This window comes from Zonotrichia albicollis, chromosome 7 (assembly GCF_047830755.1).
Source record: "Zonotrichia albicollis isolate bZonAlb1 chromosome 7, bZonAlb1.hap1, whole genome shotgun sequence".
Taxonomy (NCBI): domain Eukaryota; kingdom Metazoa; phylum Chordata; class Aves; order Passeriformes; family Passerellidae; genus Zonotrichia; species Zonotrichia albicollis.
This window is the reverse complement of record NC_133825.1, coordinates 6,048,262-6,067,996: the sequence shown is the minus strand read 5'-3', so window position 1 is coordinate 6,067,996 and position 19,735 is coordinate 6,048,262. Positions and strand designations below refer to the sequence as shown.

The 19,735-nt window shown below is 51.3% G+C and overlaps 1 pseudogene; it reads left to right on the top strand.

Annotated features, from left to right (window-relative positions):
• The first annotated feature begins 832 nt into the window (after positions 1–832).
• Positions 833–7,439, top strand: LOC141729569 (cell division cycle protein 20 homolog; annotated as a pseudogene).
• Positions 7,440–19,735: the final 12,296 nt, after the last annotated feature.

Genomic DNA, 19,735 nt, shown 5'->3' with positions numbered 1-19,735 from the left:
TCCTGCCCGCATCCACCGTGCCGCCAGCTCAGCAGTGCAGCTCAGCACGGGCTGATGCTCCCCATTGCTCCCACAAGTGCAGCTGGAACCACTGCCCATGTTCCTGATTCCCAGAAGGGCCTTGGAAGGGGTTTCTGTCAGGGAACAGGCTGCTGGCTGGGGTTCCTGGCAGGCCTGCTTGTCTTGGAGCTGATCTTCATCTTATGCTCTGTCCGAATTTGGACTTACTTGAGGAGAAGACAGTGAGCGTTTAGTTCTCCTTTCCTCAAACAGCTTCTTTTGAAAGTCTGCTGTACATGGGAAACATTCCCAGTGAGGCTGCAGTGTAGGTGTGGCCAGTCCATGATTGTCCAAAGAACTCTGCTGAGGGTTCTGCTGCTGCCCAGAGCTTTCATTGGCCTCCTAATTGCTGGGCCTTGTCCTGGGGGGCTCGCTGAGGCTGCAGCCAGTGCTGGCTCCCACTGAGGCTGCCTGGCCAAGAGCAGCCCCAGGGTCACAGGGCAGAGGCAAAGCACAGTGGGGAGGAGAAAGAGCAGGGACGAGATTGCCCTTGAAAGGCGGGGGACAGGAGAATGTCACTTATCCGAGAGAGCCCCAAAGAGCGGCTGGAAGGGGTGCCGGCTGCTCAAGGATCCCCGAGGAGCGGAGGGAGGGCGTATCGGCTGATGGGGTGTCCCGAGGAGCAGCTGGGGAGAGTGGGGGTGTCCGTTGGCGGGGAGGAGCGGCCGGAGGGCTTGCACGGTCCGGTGGTGGGGAGGCTGGCAGGGCCTGTCGGAGTAGGCTCAGCCCAGCTGGAGGGTACGGCTAACGCCGCCTGCCCGCCCGCAGGACCATGGCGCAGTTCCTGTTCAAGGACGACCTGCACGGGCTGCTGAAGCTGGACACACTGGTCCCAAACGCGCTGCCTGCACGATGGCAGCGCAAGGCCAAGGAGAGTGGCCCCGGGCCCAGCCCCGTCGGCATGTCGCCCGTGAAGCTGGCCAATCGTTCCCACAGCTCCAGCAAGAGAGACAGAGAGACAGATGCCGTCCAAGATACCCGGTGAGCGCCGGCCACCAACAGCAGAGGTTTAGTGCGGGAGCCTGGCCCAGGCTGCTTGTCTGTAGCCATGGGGCTCTGGGCTCCCTGCCACGCTGCCCTACCGGCTGCTGCTCAGGCAGGAGGAGGTGGGCTGTGCTCCTGACAGCCACCCACCTCCTTGCCAGCATGAGGGGCAGAGCTCTGAGCACTGGGGCTGGTGAGCTGCTGTTCGCCCAGCTGAGCCTTGCTGGCACAGCTGTATGCTAGGACGAGTGTGGGCGGGCCTGTCAGCTGACAGCTTTACATCCTGTGAGCGTTTTTGTATCTTCCCCTTATCTCTGGACTCTGGAATTGTTGCACTAGACCCAAGTGCACACAGTCCCTAACCAACTTGGTGGCAGGGAGGAAAATATAAGTTAGTTGTGACTGGGTGGCATGAGACCTCAGAGTCCTATTTGTCTGGGGGGTGTGATGTGGAAGAGTGTTGGGTTTACTCCCGTGAAAGCTCTAATACAGGCTGTTAAATAGCTGTAAGACAATATTTTCATATGTGAATGCAGGTAAATCTGGATCCAAAATTCAAAGCACCCCCACAAAGGCTGGGGGGGATCGCTACCTTCCCAACCACAGCACTATGCAGGTGGAGATGGCAAATTTCCTCCTAATCAAAGAGAATGACCCTGCTGAGGATTCCCCTACCAAGAAGGTGATTATGTTGCCAAGTTACAATTACTTCAACAACCGCTACTCCTTCCCGCCCCTTTACAGAGCAGTAAACTATAGGTTCTATCAAGTGGGCACGCCGGACTGACAAGTCCCAGCCATCACTACTTGCAGCTCTGGGCTTCAGGTGCCAAGCATGAGATTGAAGCTGTAGAGACTGCCATGCAGTCTAAGCCTATGCTGCTTCTGGTAGCAAAATTTAGCTTTTGACTAATGAGGCTTTAAAATGTAGCAGGCAACAAAAACACAAAGCTGTAAGCCTATGCAAAGTGAAACTGCTGGTGGTAGCTATTCTAGGACAATGTCTCCACAGGGAACACTTCTGGAATATTTTACACTGTGTTCTGAAATCTGTTTATGAAGCATTTGGTTGCTTTGTGGCTGTGGCTTTTCCCACTGGCAATGACACTGAATTTGCCATTGTGTGAAAATGTGAGCAGGACGATGTATGAAGGTCTGAGGAAAAACTGCTTTGACCTGCCTCTGTGTGACTGACCCTTGCAGCACAGTCAAACATCTGCAGATTCTAAGAGAAGGGGACTTAGGTGTCTGTTTAAATTGCAGTGTGGGAATTGTTGTAAATGCATTGCACTGAGGGTGATTTGTCTCTGTAGGAGCAACAGAAAGCCTGGGCAGTGAATCTGAATGGTTTTGATGTAGAAGAGGCAAAGATCCTCCACCTCAAAGATCCTCATCCTCCACCTGGAAAACCAGAGAATGCTCCAGAAGGTATGTCTGTGTGAGCGGAATCAGCAGGAGAGATCAGGTCAGGGGAACAGCAACACAGAGGCTCTGTGTGTGGTCACAAGAGAAATCAGCTGGTTTCTGAGAGCTGTACAAGCTGGAGTCTCCTTTCTTAAGGTTCCTGAGGTCGAGGGAGGGCATAACAGTTACAGTGAATTTATTTAGGAGAGGTGCTATGAGTGCCAGTTGGTCACCTGTTACAGGGCTTGCAAGGGTCTTCAGGGTGAAGACAGAGGCGAGAATCTTGACCTCATGTTCAGAAGGCTTGATTTATTCTTTTATGAATATATTACATTATTACTATACTAAAAGAAATAGAAGGAAAGCTCTCAGAAGCTAGCTAAGCTAAGAATAGAAAAAGAATGAATAAACAAAGGGCTGTGTCTCAGCAGAGAGCGAGACCCAGCTCTGCTGTGAGTGGTCAGTAAGTCCAAACATTCACCCAAGACCAATCACGCATCCATCTGTTGCATTCCACCGCAGAAGATAACCATTGTTTACATTTTGTTGCTGAGGCCACAGCTTCTCAGAAGGGAGAAAAATCCTAAAGAAAGGAGTTTTATGAAAAGATGTTGGTGACAGTCACCTGTACTGCAGGTTCCAAACCTTCATGAAGTCTGTAAGAGCATCAAACTCTCTGCTCTGAACTTTCTAGCTTAAACTGTGTTGTAGTGTGTTGTTAAGTTTCTTGTGTTATTCCCCCAATTTATGTATTGTTCTCCCCCATTATGTGTAAAATGGTTTCGTTCCCCCAGTTTTTCCCGCCAGTGCTAGCCTGTCAGCTAAGTTGCTATAGTAACCGCTATTCATAGTTGCTGATATGTAATTGCTCCTCCCCTGGTTTCCCTTATAAGTGAAAGTTGTTTCCTCCCTGGGTCCAGTCAATCACTCCCTTTCTCCTCCCAGGTTTCGAGAACCTTCTCCTCTCTGGAGATGGTGGTTGGCTGGGGTCCCAGGACACCTCCTTTACCTTTTGATTATTGGTCTCCATGGAGTGTCAGTTCTGTGAAGTTCATCCCCTCACCTTTCCCAATTGGTTCCGCCTGTACCCACCCCCCTCCTTTATAATCCTGTTTCACCCCCTATGAAAAAACTTTTTCCCGGTTGGTTTCCCCGCGTTTGGATCCCGCAACACCTTCAATAAACCGATGTTTAACCCCCGGGAAATGGTCAGCTCCGTTCCTCTCCAATACCAGCGGTGTAAGCCAGTCCGCAGCCAGCACAGCCCGAGGCCATCAGATGCCAAAGGGTACTGACCAGAAATTGCAGAGGGGCGTCGGCCTTTCGCCCTCAGCTAGTCGGACTCCAAACTTCGGGCCACATATGCCCTTCTCTGCAAAACTGCAACTAAATATAATGGGATTCAAAACCCCAAGTGTTTGTTAAATTTGTTTCCATGAATGAGGAAATTGTAGCTCAGCCCTGTTCAGCAGTTCATTCTGCCAGTGATTTTAGTGCACTGCAGGCTTGTGAGTGTTTCTCTTAGGACTTTATTTTCACTCCAAGGGATTCCTAGTTGGGTGAGCAGCACTCAGCTGGGAGGAAACTAACTCAGGTTAACAAACCTGTTCCCCTGCACACAGGCTATCAGAATAACCTAAAAGTGCTCTACAGTCAGAAAATGGCACCTGGGTTCAGCAGGAAGAATAGCAGATATATTCCCTCAAAGCCAGACCAGGTCTTGGATGCACCAGAGATTCGCAACCACTACTGTAAGTTGTTGTATTCATATTGTTGCATATCATATTTCTAGGGTCTCATATCTTCTGGGTGGTTTTCTCACAGCAGCTCTTCACAGCAGCATTGTTGTTGCTTCTCAGTCAGGACTCCTCTCTAGCTCTCCCTGAAGGCCTCGCCCCTTTTTATCCCAGCTACCTCCACGGGCTACAGCTGCTGCCCAATTAAGGACATCACAGCTGCAGCCCATTTACAATACCTAGAATCAGGGCAGGGTCACTTATACAATACAGAGATCTTTTACTGCAATACATATCTTTACTCAGGCCCCTATAGTAAGTAGGCTGCAGGGTTGAGTGCTGGGCATCCAGAACATTCTGCACTGGATTGCTGTTCCTAGGACAGTGTAACTGGGCTGTCTGTATTATTTTGTGTACCCAGGCTAGCGCAGACCACTTCTGAAGTGTCCCTGTGTAGCCTTACAGGGACAGTGGTCTAGGGCACTGTGTAGATACCTTGGAGCAGGGTACCTGGCCCCAGCAGCTGGGCATAGTGACACTCAGAAGGCTGCCCCTCACCTGTACGTGTGTGTGTGCATATGTGCACCCGCACCTGCTGCATCAGCACGGGTGAAGGGCATGCTCTCTAGCCAAGCATGGTGTGACCTGCATTGCTCTTTCAAATTGTAGATCTGAATCTCAGACTGGAGCTCCCAGAACTTCTTGGCAGTGACTCTGGACAACACTGTTGTTTATCTGTGGAATTACGGTACTAGGGAGATTATCCCCCTGCTGCAGACGGAGCATCCAGGTATTTACATTTCCTCTGTGTCATGGATGGAGACTACCTTGCTGTTGGCACAAGTAGTGCTGAGGTTCAGGTGAATGCAGGAGTAAAACTAGAGGTGTTTTCTAGGGATTGACAGAACTGTGGGGCCTGGGGACAAAACCTTGGCTGGCAGAGGAAGGATGCCATGCACCTGACTTGTCTTCCCTCGTGTGGGGTGGAACTGCCCAGTGTGCAAGGCAGGGTTTGGTTTGGGGGTTTTCTGATAAGCAGCGTAACCTTCTGTGCTATAGTCAAGAGATACACATTTTCTCTGTTCCCTTACTGAGAAAGCTGAATGCCAGAGCCTGTGCAGTGAGGTTCCTAGGGCACAGAGACAGGATTGGGTTTCTTCTGAAGAACTTTTTGCTTTGCCTCTCCAGCTATGGGACATTGAGCAGCTGAAACATCCCCGAACCATGACCAGCCATTGTGGCCATGTGGGAACCCTCAGCTGGAACAGCTGCATTCTCTCCAGGTAAAGCAGTGGGTCAAGGGCAGTTTCCAGTTGTTGCAAACTCCTATCCCTCAATCTATGTGTGGCATGGGTTAGGGATGGCAGAGAGAAGTTTGTCCTGGCTTGGGATCCTTACTCAGCCTTATCTGTTGGGGCTGTGAGGAGAAGGCCTCTTTCCTGTATTGCAATTTGTGCTGAAGCTTTAAAGAGCTTGTGTGGGTGTTTCACTCACACCAACAGACCTGTGTTGCTGGTAACACTGGTTGAAACCCAGTGGCAGGTATAGCAGTCTTGCAACAACAAAAATGGATTTGGGTGAAAATGTGCAGCCTGACCCTGCAAGCCTTCTCTCTGCAGTGGTGCACGGACTGGGCACATCCATCACCACGATGTCCAAGTGGCTGAGCATCACGTGGCCACCCTTGCTGGCCACACACACGAGGTGTGCGGACTCAAATGGTCTCTGGATGGCCGCTACCTGGCCAGTGGTGGCAATGACAGTCTGGCGAACATCTGGCCATGCACCCAAGGTGGGGGTGGCAACTTTGCTCCTGTACAGACCTTCACTCAGCACCAGGGTGCTGTCAAGGTGAGCACAGAGCTGCCATGGGCGGGTATGTGTGTGCAAGGCAGGCATGCAGCACTGGCTGGGTGCAGGTTGCCTCTTGTATGTTTTAAAATGAACTCTCCTCTCTCAGGCTGTGGCGTGGTGCCCATGGCAGATGAATGTTCCAGCCACTGGAGGTGGCACTAATGACAGACATATCCACATCTGGAATGTGTGTTCTGGCGCCTGCCTCAGTGCTGTTGATACCCGCTCCCAGGTGAGAGATGAACATCAGCTTGGAGACAAACACCTTCTGGCAGCACACCTCCACAGAGCTGCTGGCTCCTCTGGCCCAGAGGCACGGGGAAGGAGGGGGACCATGCTCGCCTCCGAGTGGTGAGCATCAGCACATGCACCTTGTCTCGCCTGTGTTACTGCCTCGTTGCAGGTGACTTCTATCCTATGGTCCACAAACTACAAGGAGCTCATTTCAGGCCATGGCTTTGCATAGAATCAGCTGGTTATATGGAAGTATCCAACAATGACCAAGGTTGCAGAGCTGCAAGGTAGGTGCATGTTGTTATCTTGTTGTTGCATTTCTAAAGTCCCATACTGTTGCAATCATATTTCTAAAGTCTCGTACCTTCTCGGTGATACTTCCTGGGGGCAGTTCTTCACAGCTCTGACTTCTTCTCCTGCTTGTTGCTCATTCTTCCTCAGGGCTCCTTGTCAGCTCAGCTTGACTGGCCAAGCCCAGCCCCTTTTATCCCAGTTATCTTCACTAGCTACAGCTGCAGCCCAATTAAGGACATTGCAGCTGCAGCCCATCAAAAACAACCAGGGCTTATCAGGACAAGGCCTATATACAGATATTCAATATACAATACAGATATTTTACTACGACTCCTACTATATTTCCCCCTTTTTGTTTACTTACAGATACTAAGACTCCTACTATAGGTGGACAGGGCCTGGGTGTGGGGGGTGCGTTAGAGGTTGAAGATAGCTGCACTCCTTGGTTGGAGCCTGCAGCATCACTGATACAGGACAGTATCCGGGGCCATGCTGCTAGGAGTAAAGCATGCCCACGGGGCTGTGGAAGAGATACCATTGATCCAAGTGTATGCTTGGGGTCTGAAATCATGCTGCCACAACCACTGGGGGGACAGCTGTGCAAGCTGGCAGGGCTCATGGGAGCATACAGGAGTAAATGTGCATGTGCTGATCAGCTCAGCCCTGATTGCACATTTCTTCTCCCCCTCAGCTCATACTGATAGAATCTTGGACCTGACCATGAGCCCTGATGGTACATCAGTGGCCTCAGCAGCTGCTGATGAAACACTGCAGATCTGGCGCTGTCTTGAGATGGACCCCATAAAGAAGAAGAAGAAGAAAGAGAAGGCAAACAGTGCCAAAAGCAGTATTCTTCACCAGAGCATCTGCTGAGAGCACGGGATTGTTGTGGAGAGGGGAATATTTGGTTTACACACTGTACAGTATTTTAAATGTTAATGAACTGCTTAACTTGACTTTTTCTTAATGGAGTCTGATGGAAGAAAAAGCCATGGCTCCTAAACCCAAGTCCTCCCTGAGGCTGGGGATCTGGGAAAGGAGTGGAGACCTAGGTCTTTAGGGCCAGTTTAGAGGCCCCTGAGCTTAGCACAGCCTAGCAGAAGGATGCTGTGCAAGGGCTGTACTTCTGTTTCTGTCCCAGCTAAGATAGATATGTCACCTGCCCCATCTAGATGCTGAATACAAGCACAGCAGCTCCACCTCAGGCTCAACTGAAAGCACAGCATGGCTGTGGCCTCAGTTTGTGTTGTCCTGGCCTGTCTCACAAGCCCAGGGACACCTTCCTATGGCTCTGCAGGCAGATCTCAGTTTGTATTGTTAGCTACAGGCAGCCATCACTGCCTGCCTATGGTACTGGAGTAGAATAGCTGTTGGGAAAAAAGGAGGGAGGGAAATATAGAGCAACAGCTGTAATCACCCCAAAGGCTGGAAAGGGGCTGGCTCTGGCATAAAGCCTGATGCAAAACAAAAAGTTAGCTTACACTGCCACAGCCAGCCTAGATGTCATGCAAGAGCCACGCAAAGCACCACAAACCCTGTGCTCAGCCTTCAGTCACGTATTCTTCCAACAACTGTGATCTCCCTTCCCCTCCTGCTGACAGGAGGCCCTGGTGCCTCACTGAGGATTCATGCAAGGGAGCAAGCACCAGGGCTCAGTTGACATTTATTGGAGCTTGACTCCCCTACACTTGGAAAAATGCCTTTTTTCCAGGCTGAACTGTGCTGGAGCAAGTGGCAGGAAATATATTTGAGCCCTTACCTGACCAACAACCAGCTCAGCCATGCTGCTGTGCACAGTGGAGCCGCAGTGTCTGAGGCTGTGGGGCTGCACCAGACCCATCAAGCCTGTCCTTCAGCTGCACCAGCATTGCCAGGGGCTGCTGGGGACACTGCACAGCTGATAAGCACCTTGGCCTGTACAAAGCAGCTCCACCAAGCCTGTGCCTCCCATCAGCCCTCAGTGATTAGCTGAGGGTGGATTATTAACTGTTTTCACCTTTCCCTCAGCACAGTAACACACTGTGCCCAGCACCAGCTCTGCCTCCTGAGCCTTACAGCAGCTGGAACCTTCAAAGGTTCCGACTTGTGCTCTGCCAAGGCCAGTGAGTGTGTAACCACACCCACTAGAGCACCCCCACACACACACATAAAGCTGATATGGGGGGCACAGTCTCAAAAAACAGCCAATGAGCCAGCACCTTCCCAGCAGAGCTGCTGGTGCATCCCCATTTGGCCACTTGGGAAAGATCAGGAGGCCCAAGGATGGAGCTCTCCGTCAGACACAAATCCTCAGGCCACAGCTGTCTCTAAAGGGGAAGCAGGCAGGAACCCAGATGCAAGGCTGGGCTCTTCCACAGAGCTGTGCTGTTGTTGTAGGAGCCCTGTCCCACAGCCCTGCACTTGGTGCTGGGAGTTAGCACAGACTTGCCCTGTAGGGCCACAGCTGATTAGGCTTTCCCTGGTCCCTGACCTGCAAGGAAAGCTTTATATGCCAAAAAGTTCCTGTCATTTTTGCAGTCCCATGTAAGAGCAGCTCAGCTTTCTCACAGACTCTTTCTTTCTCCTTAGCACATGCCCCACACCCAGATGCTGTGCATTACATAGCCCTTAGAGGACCTCTGAGCATTACCAGAGGGTAATGATACTGCAGGGTCTTTGACCCCATGCTGATCTCTTACAGTCCTGGAGTGAGGAGGAGCAGAGGAAGGAAGTGGGCACTGATCCAGCAGGCCCAGTGAACACAGCCCTGTAAGGTGTGAATTCAGTTCACAGCATGACAGCATATTTATTACCAAGTGCCATGGCCAGCCCATAGAAGAGCGCAGCTAACAGTGTTATGAATAAGAAGCTTGACTAGGCCAATATTCAAGCAGCAATCAATTTATTATTTAATATGGTAAGGTATGAGCAATACAGCACTGAGTACAGTGGGGGAAGTTTTCCCTCCAACTGCACACCAATAATTGAGGGTTACAGGTATTTATAGGGGTACTCATCAGCTTTCTCAGCAGTTTCTATTTCCAATTTTTTTACCCATCAGCAATTTTTATTCCAACTTATTACATCACAATTCTATACACTATTGTGATTTTAGTTTTTCTCAGGATGTATCTCAAAGGAGTATCCCCAGATGGTGACGGTCCAGTTTCTGAAAATAGAAAGACAAATCCCGTCTGGTGGGGTCCAGCTCCCCAGATGTGTGTCCACCTTTTAATTGCAGAGACTATAAATCTCATAACAGTGATGTCCAGCTTCCCTTTGGTCGAAGCCATAAACCCTTGTGATGTTCATCTTCCTTTCTCAAGCTGTTTTTCTCTGCTTCAATAAGGCGTGAGATAAGCATATTTCTTTTATATATATTCCAAAGCTATAATTTCAAGGATACAAGTAATATTCTAAAATTATACTTCAAAATGTTATTATGGCAGAGCTTTTTTATGGATTAAATGCAAGAAAAAAGCAACATTCTTAACACCTTAATTCCAATGCTCCTAAATCAACCAGGGTTAATTGTGTGGTAAATAGGTATGATTCATGCTGATAAAAATTGAAACAGTAATCAATATTGATACAGTAATTAATATCTGGAAATAATAAAATAAGTTAAAAATAGTAATGCCAAAGAGGAGAGGGAGAGGAGGGGCTCCACTTCCCCCCCCCGCCTTTCCCAGCAGATGTTTTTTCAAGGACCACAGGAAAGAAGCTGAAGATAGAGTTGCTAAAAATGACCAAGAACCTGCTTTGATCCCAGAAAATGCTAATTATAAGGGACTTATTGCCTTGATATGTAGATGCAGTGATACGTTAGTCTTGGCTTACATTGTACTGGCTTGGTGCGCATGTGTAACCCAAAGGTGAATTAAAGGACAACGAAGAAGACTACAGGGCCTTCATCAGTGACGACCCCCAAAGACTTGTGCGACCACCAAACCGAGTGGTGGCGCATGCTTGATAAGGGTGGTAATGAAGGCGGAGACAGAAAAGTGACGAACCGAAAATAGGAGGAGACGGCATTGACACATGGCACATAAGGGGTGATTTTCACTTGGCAAGTTTGCAGGTGAAGTGGCAAGGGTCATTGAACCCTGTCCTCCGTACCCCGCGGTATCTCTTGCTTATGCGCTAGTATTGGAACCAAATTATCCCTTATTTTAATCGAATTATATTGTATCCAATTTTATATTTTTATTTTAACTATTCAATTAAAATTGTTACTACTTTTAATATTGTTTTTATGATGGGATAATTGGGCAAACATAACAATTGCAAACAAAACATAGGTTCAAAGGCCTTTTTCCATGCTTTATTTTTCTTAGTTACTTATTAGAATTCATAGCTCTCCCATTGTCGGGGTCCAAACATTTCACATTCAACAGTACACACGTCGCCTGTTTGTACCTGACATGAAACACAGCTTTGCATCTCACAGAGGCCACTTTGGGGTCCCTTAAAACATTTCTGGGGCACATTTGGGGCAGTTTTGGATCTGAGGAGGGAATTCAGACAGAACTTGAGGGTTTGGAGGACACTTGGGGAAGCCGGGTGGGCACTTCGAAAGGCACTCAGAGACTCTGAGGAACCGTTCGGGGTCCCAGGCAGCACGTGGGGGTCCAGGGGGGCGCTTGGAGGTCAGGAAGGGGAATTTGGGGCCCTTCGGGGTCCGGGCGGGCCCCTGGGAGGCTCGAATGGGGTTCTCTGGGGCGCGGGGGGTGAGGGGAGTTGTAAGCACGGGTATCGTACGGTTCAATGGGGCCGCGGAGCACCACGGGAGTTCGAGCCGCAGCTGCAATGGCTCTCGGTGGGGCGCGGGGCATGATGGGAGATGAAGTCCCGAGTGGACTAGAGCTGGCGGTGCGCTGCGGAGGATGATGGGAGCTGTAGTCGCGGAAGTGGGTCGAACGCGGCATTTGGGGGTCCGGGAGGGCACTTATGGGACACTTCTGCGTCCGACCTGCGACTTGAGATCCTCAGGGGGGGACGTAAATGGTTCGAGAGCACTCGGGGGGAGCTCGGGGAGCTCTAACCGGGCTATTTAGGGCGCGGGGCACGGCAGGAGTTTCAGGCGCGGGACTGTGTTCTGAGGGGCTCTGGGGCCGCGGGGGATGAGAGAAGACGAATTCCCAGAAGTAGCTGTACCGAGCATCTGTGGGGTTGGGAGCACTCAGGGGGTCTGGGGACGCTTTGGGGGGTCCCGAATGGGCGCTGAGGGGGCGCTGAGGGATCCTGGAGGGTCTGGGGGGCATTTATGGGACAGACGGGGGCGGATCCCGCGGGGGGGGGGGGGGAGGAAAGGGTGTCTGTGGAGCGCGGGGCATGACGGGCGTTGTAGTTCTGGCTCTAACGGGGTTGTAACCGGCCGCGGGGCATGATGAGAGTTGTAGGCAAACAGGAAAGATGGCGCCAACCTTAGGCACCGCCCCCAAGCCTGGATACCTGGCGCTGATTGGCTGCAGGCAGTGATTGGCGGGAGCCTCGGCAAATGGGATGCGGTGGAGGTGGGAACAGCCCATTCACCCTCCTCCAGTCCCTCCCAGTGCAGACCAGTTCATCCTCAGTACAGCCCAGTTCAAACCCAGTGCCCCTCCAATCCCTCCCAGTACAGCCCCGTCCCTCCCAATACACGTCAGTTTATTCCCAGTCCCTTCCAGTTCACCCCAGTTTCATCCAGAGGATGCCCCAGTGTCCGCAGTTTGCCCCAGTATCACTCCCAGTATGTCCCAGTGTACCCCCACAGTCCATCCCAGTCCACCCAGATTCCCCCTCAGCATTCCTCGTGTTCCCAGGTCGTCCCACTCTTCCCCAGTGTCACTCCCAGTATGTCCCAGTGTCTCCCACAGCATTCCCAGTGTACCCCAGTATGTCCCAGTCTTCCCCAGTTTTTCCAAGGACAGTTTAGTTTCTCACGGCAGACGTGGCAGCCAAACCCAGCAGTGGGGTCAGTGCAGTGCCCATGGCCACAGCCCCTTGCAGTGCCCAGTGCAGCTTGGGCTGATGATCCACCCTCACAGCTGGCCCGGGGCAGCTCTGCAGTGCCTTTGGTGGCACCTGGGGCTGGCACACACCTGAGCAGTGTGTCTGTTTGCACTGGGGAAACTCAGGAGGTTCAGATTGCTTCAAAAACCCCAAAAAGTGAAAATCCCTCTTAGGTGAGTGCAGCCAGCTCTCCAAGCACAGCAGGGCCCAGGGCAGTGAGGACAGACATGATGGGGCTGGGCAATGTGGAGCAAGGTTGTCCACACTGGGTCAGAGCTCCAGGCACAGCTTCTGTGAGCAGGCCAGAGCTGCTGAGGAGAGACCCTGAGTCAATATCAATCACAGATTGCTGAAATAATCTCTGCTCTAAAGGGAGATAATATAAAATACTTCATTTAAAATAAGAATGTGTATTTCTTACAAGTTCTTTGAAATCTTTTTCCATCACTTGACTAGGAAAACTTTAATGATTCTCACAGGGTTTTGGTGTTGTTTACATCAAGCTCAGTCCCTGAGAGTGTCTTCAAAAAACTTTTCAAGAACTCAAAATTAAATTGAAACGCTGAAGTTTTTTGAAGTTTTAATGTGTTCCACTGAGGGATATGACTGGGAAAGTGTCCCCAGGTTCCAGTTAGAGCAGAACACTGGAGGCAGGGATGACAGCTGGGGACAAACAAGGCAAAGGTGTCTCTGGTGCTGAGCAAACCTGGATGTGTTTGAGGAATGCAAAGGGCCAAGGCCTGAGCCCCAGCCCCTGGCCAGGCAGATCCTGTCCCTCCCTCCTTGCCCAGGGCTCTTCCTGGGATGGGCACTGGCATGTGGGGATGTGCAATGCCAGGGGCAGGAGCATGAGGCGGCCCTTGCCAGGCTGCTGAGCAGGGACAAGGAGGCAATGAGGCACAACCCTGCAAGGGTCACTTGTCCCCTCGTGGCCTCAGGCCCAGGGCCAGTAGCCATGGCCAAAGTGCTGCCCAAGGTTGCTCTGGCAGGGCTGTCTTGCAGCTGCTGCCCATCCCTGTGCCCTGTGCAGCCCAGGCTGTCCCACGGTGTCCCTGCCCTGCGCCTCTGTCCCTGCAGGCTGTCGGCATCCCCCGGCTGCCCCACCTGGCTGGGCCCTTCCTTTGCTGACAGCTCTGCCTCCTGCCTGCCCCTGCCTGCCCACACAAAGCCTGGGGCTGATACCAAAAGGGTTCATTCCATTTTTACCCTGCCTGTGAACTTTCAGCACAGGAACAAGGCACGCACGGGCTGCTTTCCCAGCAAGGATGGGTAGAAGAGAAGAAGAAGACATCTGGCTCAAGGGTGCAGGAATGGAGAAAACAAGGAGTGAATCTGGGAACTTGGGGTGGATTTTATGGAAATGGGTAAATTGTAATTCACATTCAGTGACTGTATATAAGCAACACACTGGTAGAATCACATGTCCATATAAGGTTAGGAGTTATCCCATATTGGACCTCAGGCCTGAATAAATTATTCCCTCTGAAATAGCAAATGAGTGTTAAGGAGCCTTATTCTGATATTTCAGAGATCTGGTGACAGTGGGACCTCACAGAACCAAGGAGTCAGCTGTGACACTGTGCAAACTCATGGAACAAAGGGTTCATTGTGACACAGCAGAACCCCATGGAACCAAAATCCATTTGGGCACACTGGGGCCACGTTGAACCAATGGACCATTGTGACCCTGAGAAACCTCTTGGAACCAGGGGGCCATTGTGACACAGCAAGGCCTGGTGGAACCATGGATCCATTGTGACACTGCAGAACCTCACGGAACCAAGGTGACCGTGTTCTACTGCGGGACCTCATGAAACAAAGGGACCATGGTGACACTTCAGAACTAAGGAGACTGCTGCTGGCAGTGTAAGAGCTCATGGAACCAGAAGTCCCTTGTGACACAGCAAGGCCTGATGGAACCAAGGATTCCTTGTTAAGCTGCATGGCCTCATGGAACCATGAGCCATTGTGACACAGCCTGGCCACATGGAGCCAAAGGGCCACTGTGACACTGCGGATCCAAGGAGACCATTGTGACTGAGGAACCTCATGGAACCAAGAGTCCATTGTTCTACTGTAGCGCCCTGTGGAACCAAGGGGAGCACAGTGACATTGTGGGGCCTCAGGGAACAATGGAGACTGTTCTGACACTTTGGGACCCACTGGAACCAAGGGGCCATTAGAGCATGGCAGGGCCTGGTGGAATCAAGGGGACTGCAGTGAACACTGTGGGTGTCCATGTGATGAAGGGTCCATTCTGACACCGTGGAACCAAGGATTCCATTGTGACACTCTGGGGCATCATGGAACCAAAGGGCCATTGTGGCAGTTCAGAGCCTTGTGGAGCCAAAGAGACCATAGTGACTCTGTAGGGCTCCATGAAACCATTGGTCTGTTGTGACACTGAAAGTCCTTATGGGATCATGGAGACCATTGTGACACTGCAAGGCCTCATGGAAACAAGGAACCACTGTGACACTCTGGAGTCTTGGCAGGCCAAGGGGCAGTTGTCACACTGTGGGGCACCATGGAACCAAGGAGTCCATTGTGACACTCCAGGGCCCCATGGAACTAAGGATCCATGGATCAGTGCAGGACCCCATGGAACCAAAGGTCCATGGTGACATTGTGGGGCCTCATGGAATCCTGGAGGCCACTGTGACACTTGGAGGCCTCTTTGAATCAAGGGGCTCTGCAGGGCCTCAGGGAATCAAGGAGACCCTTCTGACATTGTGAATCCCCATGGAACCAAGGGTCCATTGTGACACTGCACCACCATGGAGACCCCTTTGACACTGCCAGGCCTCATGGAAGCCAGGGACCATTGTGACACTCTGGAGCCCTGTGGAAACAAGAGGCCAGTGTGAGACGTCTGGGCCTGATGGAACCAAGGATCCAATATGACACCACCCCTGTGACACTGCAGAGCCCCATGGATCACAGGGAACAGGCCTGCTTGGCTTGGCCTGACTGCTCCAACTGCCCTTGGCATGTCGAGTGTCTCTTCTCATGTACCCCTGAAACCCTGGGGTCTGGGCTTTCCTTCAATTGGAAAAGAGCTGCCCTTCTCATTCAAGCATCCATGGCCAAAATGGGATTCCCCCTCCAAAATTCCCAATATCCAGGGATTTCTCCCACATATAAAAGCTGCCATTACCAACACGTCTGGCTGACCTTGTCTTCCTGAGGGCTGGCTCTCACCTTCCTTCAAACAGTGAGGCTCTGTGCTTTCCTTCCTATGGAAAAGAACTGGCCCTCCTGCACAGGCACCCATGGCCAAAACTGGTACTTGTCCTCCAAAATTCCTACATTCAAGGGTTTTTTCTCCCGGACAAGATCTCCCAGTACAGACAGGTCGTGCTGGCCTTGGCTTCTGGTGGTTGCCTGAATGCTGCCCTGAAACACTGGGGCTCTGCCCTTTCCATCCTAAGGGAAAAGAACCATCCTTCTTCTCCAGGTGCCCATGGTTAAAATTGGGATTCCACCACCAAAAGTCCTATATCCAATGATTGCTCCTACACAAAAGTTGCCATTACAGAAAGGTCTGGCTGGCCTTGGTCTCTGGTGCCTGCAGTTCATCAGCCCCTGAAGCACTGGGGTTCTGTGCTTTCCTTCCTATGGAAAAGAATATTCTTATTCCTCCATGGCCTACTCCTCCTAAAATATTCACTATATGAAGGGTTTCTCCCAGACGAAACCTGCCTGCTCTCACAGGTGTTGTGGGCTCTGATGGCCACCTGTCATCTACCCCTGAAACACTGGGGCTCTCTGCCTTCCTTGTGATGGAAATAGAACAGTCTCCTCATCCAGGGGCCATGGCCAAATTGAGATTTGGCCCCATATAAATATAAATATAAATATAAATATAAATATAAATATAAATATAAATATAAATATAAATATAAATATAAATATAAATTTCATATATCCAAGGATAACTCCCAAGCAAAAGCTGCCAGGAGAGACAAGTTTGGCTGACTTGGCCTCCCAGGGGCTGCTTCTCATCTACCATCAAACCCTGGGGCTCTCTGCTTTCCTTCATATGGAAAAGAAATGCCTTTTCATCAAGGGACCAGTGGCCAAAACTTGTATTCTACCTCCCAAATTATGTGTATCCAAGGATTTCTCTCAGGCACAAGCTGCAATTCCAGAAAGGTCTGGCTCACTTTGGCCCTTGGTGGCTGCTGCTCATCTGCCCCTGAAACACTGGGCCTCAGCTTTCCTTCCAATGGAAGAGAATCGTTGTTCACATCAAAGTGCCCATGGCCAAAACTGAAATTCAGCCTAAAAAATTCCATCTATCCAAGGATTGCTCCAAGGCAAAAGTAGCCAGGACACACAGGTCTGACTGGTGTTGTTCTGAGGTGATTTTCTTAGACTATGAGCAGAATGTTTACATTTGCCAATACCTTGGAGAGGGGCCAGATATCTCCCAAGGTGGGGTTTGGAGGCCTCAAGCACATGAGCACTGTACAGGGACAGAGGAGCTCTGTGCTCAGTCGAGTGGGGACTGAGGACAACAGAGGAGAGCCCTGGAAGGGACTGAACGGTGGTTTCAGAGGTGGTGGATCCTTTTGACATAGTAGAGAACAGACAGAGAAAGAAAGAATTAATGCAAAGGACAGATAGGGAGGGCCAGACAGGACCCAAAGAGAAAGGAATTTCCCTCTCAGAGCAGGGCTGTGGTGCAACATGGCCCCCAGAAAAAGTCTGGGTCATCCCTAGGCTTTGTGTGGGCAGGCAGGGGCAGGCAGGAGGCAGAGCTGTCAGCAAAGGAAGGGGCCAGCCAGGTGGGGCAGCCGGGGGATGCCGACAGCCTGCAGGGACAGAGGCGCAGGGCAGGGACACCGTGGGACAGCCTGGGCTGCACAGGGCACAGGGATGGGCAGCAGCTGCAGGACAGCCCTGCCAGAGCCACCTTGGGCAGCACTTTGGCCATGGCTGCTGGGCCTGGGCCTGAGGCCACGAGGGGACAAGTGACCCTTGCAGGGCTGGGGCCTCATTGCCTCCTTGTCCCTGCTCAGCAGCCTGACAGGGGCCACCCCATGCTCCTGCCCTTGGCATTGCACATCCTCACATGCCAGTGCCCATCCTGGGATGAGCCCTGAGCAAGGAGGGAGGGACAGGTTTTGCCTGGCCAGGGGCTGGGGCTCAGGCCTTGGCCCTTTGCATTCCTCAAACACATCCAGGTTTGCTCAGCACCAGAGACACCTTTGCCTTCTTTGTCTCCAGCTGTCATCACTGCCTCCAGTGTTCTGCTCTAACTGGAACTGGGGACACTTTTTGAGTTATGTTCCTCAGTGGGACCCATAACAACTTCAAGGAACTTCAGACTTTCAATTTAAGTTTGAGTTCTTGAGAAGTTTTTTGAACACTCTCTAAGGGACTGAGCTTGATGTAAACAACACCAAAGCCCTAGAGGCTCATTAAAGTCCTTGTGCTGTGTCTGTGCTGCTGAGCTGGGCGGGGCTCCTGGCACAGAGGCAGCTCCTGGTAACCAAGAAGAGCTTCATAAGCACATTTCTCTTGATGAGCAGCTCTTCTGCTGCCCCAGGGCAGTGGCCTGCAGCCACCCTGGGCACAGCACAGAGGCACAGAGAGCTTCAATCAGTCAGGGCTGGGAAGGTGCTGAGAAGTGCCTGGGGCAGAATCAAAGCCAGCCCTTGGCACAGGAACCTCTGGCTGCAGGACAATGCAGCTGCAGCTCCTGGAGTGGTCTCCTAAAGCTTGAACATCCCAATGCCTACAGACTCTGTGAGTACAACTCTGGGTATTTCTGGTGCAAGGGAGGTGAAATGCTCATGAAGTTCTGATGTACTGAGGGGTTCTGATCAGTCACAGAATATTTCCAAGACAAGGATTTTGATAAAAATGAGGAAATTTCCTAAGAGTGTATTCAGTTTCCTACTATTGGAGAATGGCGGGGAGGGGTTATAAATATGAAAGGATGATTATGAATTTTGACAAGTACCTGAGACATCTGAACTGTTACTTTTAGTGATCAGTAGGTTCACAGGAGGTCCCTAATGTGCTTTCAGCCACTCCTCTGCCTGTGGACAGCAACGACATTACTTTTGCTGGAGCCATGAGGCTCAGTCTGAGCTGTCCTTTCTCCAAGCTGCAAACAGAACCTGCCCCCAGCCAGTACCCTGCAAACAGGCAGGGTTCTGTAGGGCCAAGGAGAGTGCACAGAGATTTGGGGTTTGTGAGTGCTGGAAGGGAGAGATCAGACACAGGGAAACACCTGCAGGAGGGAAAATCTCCAGGAAGCAGAGAGATAATCAGGCAATAAGAGAAAACAAAGCCCAGCAATGTTGTGGCAGGGAGAGTTTAGAGATGTCCCCAGGAACCCCTCCAGTGCAGCCCCTCCCTCTGAACAAGCCTCCTCCCTCCTGTGCCCCCAGCCCAGCCTCTGCCCTCAGGGCCGGGGCTCCAAGGCGTGCAGACCCTCCTGTGCAGGCAGAGCTGCAGCAGAGCCGTGGGGCAGCTCTGCAGCCCCGGGCCCAGTTCCCTCTGCAGAGCACAGGGCTGGGAGCAGCTGCCTGGCACTGGGGGCTCTGGCAGGGGGCACAGCTGGCTCAGGGTGACGCTGTCCCCAGTGCCTGGCTCTGGGCAATGCTGTCAGTGCAGGCAGGGAAGGAGCTGCATCTCCCTCAATCCAATGCCATCATAAGGACACTTTGAAATCTCCTTGAGATTTCAGTCCAGGCTAGGAGCTCCAGTCCAGGGTGCAAACCTGTCCTAGAGCATCTCTGAGTTATAGGATTGCTGAGGGAAGGCAGAGGTGTTCTGACACTGAAAATGCTGCTGGGTTGGTGAAATGAGCAACGTGAGACCTTGGCTATAAATGTGGAGCTGGGCTCTCCATTTGATAAAATTGAAAGCCCAAAGAAACTCCAAACACAATCAAGTGAGACCTTCTCCCTCCAGTCTCCACTCATTATCTTGCCACAGGGAACTCACTCTGTTATACCAAGGGCAGCAGAAATGCCGAGGGTTTCTGATATCCTGGAAGAGCAGGAGAAACATGGGGAGAGCTTAAAAAGAAAACGTCAGAACTCTTAAACAGACAAGTGTGTCCATGTGTTTTAAGAAGAGGGTGTATGGGAAATGGCTTTGATTTTGGTTATAGACATCTCCTCAAACTCTTCACTGTCCTTTCCTCATGAACAGGTTCCCATGTGCAGCCCCAGAAA